Source organism: Rhipicephalus microplus, unplaced genomic scaffold (assembly GCF_043290135.1).
Source record: "Rhipicephalus microplus isolate Deutch F79 unplaced genomic scaffold, USDA_Rmic scaffold_13, whole genome shotgun sequence".
Classification (NCBI taxonomy): Eukaryota; Metazoa; Arthropoda; class Arachnida; order Ixodida; family Ixodidae; genus Rhipicephalus; species Rhipicephalus microplus.
Window position 1 is genome coordinate 33,391,807 of NW_027464586.1, and position 5,316 is coordinate 33,397,122.

A 5,316-nucleotide genomic window follows, 5' to 3' on the forward strand; every position below is an offset into this window, starting at 1 on the left:
TAATGTACGACTGGAATCAAAGGTGAAAATTCGTTATAAGTCTGCCTGTTTTGGATAGAAACTGTAAGAATGAGAACTCGAACCAATATATATATTTAAGGGAAAAGAACCCGATGTTTCGAAGCTGGTCCGGCTTCTTCCTCAGGGGTGAGAGATTGGCTTAAAAACGTCGCTGCCTTTAAATATGTTTTGGTTGGAGTTTTCTCGTTACTTCAATGTACGACTAGAAGTGGGGATGGTTTTAAAGAAAAGGGTTTCCCCACTGGCTTTCGCAATAATCCATTAGGCAAAGTATCTTCTCTTTTCATCTTGCTGTGTATTCTCCTTGCCTTCTCATGACTCTCGGCTCAGCTTTGTTTTGTGCTCGGCAGCTCAGGGTGAGGTGACTTTCCGCGTACCTTACCTGCCTTACAAACCAGTTAAGGCAAGCAAGCTTCCCCTGAATGGATGAATCTGTGGTCGAAGAAAAGGAATCTTCGACTATCTTTCCTTGCGAAAGCACTGCTCAGCGCCTTGAAGGGAGGGGGAGGGGAGAAAAGAGTTTAGAAGTAGGTAGGAGGAGAATTTTTGGAAGAACGTGACGGCAATGGTTGCTAGAGCAGAAAGAGAACAGGGGCCGTTGGCAGGGCAGTCCGAATCGCACGACTTGGAAATGTGGAGCTGCAACCACATACGCACATACCTATGGTCATTCCCACGAGAAAAAAATGTTCTGAATCACCTTTCTTGGGCAAGAATACAGAAAACTAGCTAAACGAGAAAACTAAAATAAATAAAGAAATAACCGATAATCTAACCACCAATTGTGACCACGGCTGCGGAAGGAAAGAAGGAAAAACGTAATCTGTGACCTTGGCACGAGCGGCTAAACGGAGGATTCATTCGCAGAACACTGTGTATAAGAAAAGACACGGGGAACACGACACCAATTGCGCCGCAACGACGCCGCGTGTCGACCCAACTTGAGCTCTGGGAACAGCGAACGGAGTGCAATGGCAGAACACTGCGAGACCACTCGCAACATGTTTGCGCCATGCATACCAGTCCGGACGGCAGGGTGTACAGCTCGTTGGGTTGTATTGTAGTCTTTCTGAATTCCTTGAAGTGCACAAAGAGCGCGAAAGGATGGGTACGAGGAACTTGAACATGGAAACCGACTTTGCCATCAAGCCTTTTGCAGTGTGTACTGGACGAACGCAACGACGGGTGACGAACGACAGGAAGTTCTTACGCGCATCAAAAATGACTATGAATGGAATCGTTTTTGAATGGGAATGAAAGAAAAAATCTTCAAAAACTTGGGCGTTGCTATGTCCGTACAACAAAACTGCAGGCCTGTTGGAAAAACATGGCAGCAATATCTCATAAAGAGACTCGAGAATTAAAAGCCTCTCTGATTGCTGAGAGGTAATAGAATTCTTGTAGATAGCACTACAGAAACAACATTAAAGACCAGGAATTATTTAATTCTTCCGTTCGTTAGTAACGCCCTTCGTTATGCATTCTTCTGTTCTCTGGGAGCAGGTCACGTGAGTTTTGTAGCATGAATTAACATAAATAGCTGTTTCTATTTTACCACAGTCACCGAACGGTGTACTCTATAAACACATCACCTGCATTAAACTTCGTGCCAGCACAATGTATACAATCCTAACTACATCGCAAAAAAATACGGGTTTCACGCAAAGAATTTCCTAATGCTTCGTTAGATATTCGACCGTTAAATTTGAAAATAGCACCACCGTGAACGGGACTAACTCCATGACCTAATTTCACTGCAAAAAGCGCTCGAATAACTGCTCCTTGCAGGTATGCAATATACATTGCATGAGGTTTTTGATGTGTGGTGACATCCTTAGTTCAGGTTACATTGTTTTTGTAGAATTAGCTTTTTAGTCACGTTTATTATGCTTTTTAATGGTAATATTTCACCTGATCTTCATTTAGTGATGGCCATTTCATTTCCACATCTTTAATGAGAGTTATGCATAGTTTATATTCAAGCATTTTTTAAAGATATAAGACTGGTTTTTATCAAAGGACCAACCCTAGAACGAGTTCCGGGGAGGGGGGAGATATGAACAGTCTTATAATTTGAAAAATAAAATTTTTGGCTTTACAAGCCGGAACTTCAATACAACAACAAGGCACGCCATCGTGGGAGGTTTTAAATATTCGAAACCATAGGTTGGCAAAATAAATAGAGCCTATACATAGACTCTCTCAGTAAATAGGCTTTCATCTTAGAACTCGTTATAGGGCCCAGCCTATTGCCGGAATTTTGGTCACATATAGGTGACCAAAAACATTTTTCTCTGCAAAACATTTTCACAATAGACTGCTTTCAATAGAGTAAATCAGCCCGACATATTTCGAATACACCTGAGATAGTCACCAAAACGCCTTGGACGTTTGGCGTAGAATGACCGATCAAACTTTACGTCAAGTATACCTATCACTTTTCGTCTCCACTGTCTCTTTCCAAGTTCGTGTTCTTCCTTTCTTGATATTCCACTTCACAGTAATTTAACAAATCCGCATCATATAGCAGAAAATAGCTTGTGGTATACGCCTCTCAAATCAAACTTGGGCGTGCACTTACGCCCCATCTCACTGTTTTGTATCGAACATTTCAGCGTTCTCATTTCACTTACGGTATTGCCACGTGGTTGCGACGTCAAAGAAGATGGTACGTGGGTTGCTCAAGACGACACTTTTCATTGAGTGAACATGTGCATAGGAAAGTGCAAAGTACTAGAAATTCGTGCTTTACACAGATAGCGGTAATCAGAGCATTGGTCGTTGGTAAAATGATCTGCGCGAAGGTACGTCGTCATTCATACACGTAGCATCCATATCGTAGGGGTCTCAAGCTTATCAGAAGATTCTAAAATAATCTAGAGTTCTCGCAGACAGCCAAGCGTCCTTTGCGCAAAGCAATTGATTAATATGTGGTGTTTAACGTTTCAAAACCACCACATGATTATGAGAGATGCCGTACAGTGAAGGACTCCAGAAATTTTGGCAACCTGGGGTTCTTTAACATGCACCTAAATCGCAGCCCATAGACCTACAGCATTTTCGCCTCTATCGAAAATAAAGCAGCCGCCGGTGGGACTTGATCCCGCGACCTGCTGGTCAGCAGCCGAGTACCTTAGCTACTGAACCACTACGGCAGTGCCTTTGCGCAAGACAGTGACATAAAAATACAAGCTAGCGTGGCAGTATAATAATGTTGCGATAAAATTTCAGCAGATGCAACATGTTTCACTGTGGATGCCATTTTCATACAGGACTGTCAGCGGGTGGCCACGCGTTGCAAGGTGGATCGACGTCTTTGGGTATTTTGAGTAGGCTAAATTTCTACTTAAAACATACGGCGTGACGACAGCACTCACGTTGACTGTAAACTTTAACGAAACGAAGTGCGCGCTTCGGTGGGATGATATGCATATCATTAGGAAGCTGTTGTGTATTTCTCAAAGGTCGAGATCCTCAATGGTCAAGCAACCCTTCCCTATCCCGTGCTGGGTGAAAGGAATATATTCATGTAATGTTTACAGCCAGCCTATAGACCGCAACAACAACTAACGGTGTGGGCCGACATCACTCCTGTAAGTCTATTTAGTGATGTATTCGTTACAGCAAAAAGTAACTAAATACCTCACTCGTTACTCTAATAAGAAAAAGGGGAACGTTTCACCGCTCCGCGTTATATAAATACATAAAAAAGGTAACGCATTACCATTACCGTAACCAAAAAAACATAACGAATGCTACCTCTGCCGTGGCTTTGAAGTCATCAGTTTTAATCAATGTGTCTTCGTTGCAGAAACCCACAAGGAGAATTTTTAAAACTCAACTTTATGTTTCACACATACTAACCCAAGCAAGGATTATACTCAAAATGTTCAATTAACGAGAATTATTTGTACAAATGTACTGAATCTTAGCAATGTTATATATAAGCTTAAGATGCCTGCACATGTGATGGCTTCTGACTCTGCAGTGACACAGGATGAAACCATTTTTTTTTTCATTGGAGGATTACACTCAAAGTGAGGTTCAATAATCCGCGGTATTCAAAAATAAACTATCACTGAACTCTCAAGAAATTTACAAATATCGGCCTTTCCTTGATCCTTCAGCACCTGCAATAAAGCAAGTCGAAATCGGCACTGTTGGTCCTCGCCACCGGAATGGCCCGCCACGCACCAGTAAGCAATCACGGAGGCCTACATTGGTGCCTTTTTATTAGAGAGGTGGGGGTGGGGGATCGGGAAATGTCGTGGAGAAAAGGGGGGACACTTTCAAGTTTGTGACACCAGATGTGCCTTGCAGAGATGTAAGTCTTGAAAAATCACGTCTTGCAACACACATCCTGCAATTGGAGCCTTTTTTAATATGTCTTAGGTTTTATTTTTATTTACATAAGAATTTAAATCATGCCTAGAAATCAAATATACAAACGAACATAGTTTCCCAGCACTCGTATTTGCATTCTTCTATTGAGTCTTTTCCGGAACAAGTCGAGAGTGGCAGTTGCTATTTCGATTGTCTCACACATCTGATGGGTATCGAGCACGTGTACACGCTATAAAAAACCATTAGAAAGTTGAATGTTTTATACATAGCATTCTTATTTGGGACGTTTTTAAGAGCAATTTTAATGGGGCCCACTTGCAGGGGGTGTCCCCCGCCCCTGACCAAACCCCAAGGGGTCGGGGAGTCAACGTTCTCTGCAGACGTGGTCCACGGACGCCCAGCTCGTGACCAGTATGGGCTGTGTATCTGAGCAAATATTGCATTTGCTCTCATCTGCCCATATGACCATCGGCAGGTTTTTGTCTTGGGGGGATGCAAACCCTTCTTTCAACTTGCATCACGACTGAGGGAGCGGGTCGATTTGGTGTCGCTAGAGTGGGTAGCAAGTGCTGGTGGAGCTTGAAGGGTTCAAGTGTCCGTGTTGCATCACCCCCCTCGCCCACGCCCATGTCTACACTTCATTCATTGAACACCGTGCTGAGAACTAGTTGAATAAATGCGCAGCTTTGTTTCCTTACGCATCCTATACCACTGCATAAAAGATTCTCACATTGTGAAAAGAAGGTATTTTGATTCGTTTGAAGGAAAGTTACATTCGAAGCATGACAGATACTCAGAAAAGCGGTTTCATGCAATCGCAACAAGAAAACTCGAAGCAGAGGTGCTTCTTTTTTATGCAGCGTACAGTGTAAAAGTAAGATCGGATTCGGAAAAAGCGAAATGAGTGACGTGCGTCACTGCTTGCTCATTGTTCAATGAAAGAAGGTTTCA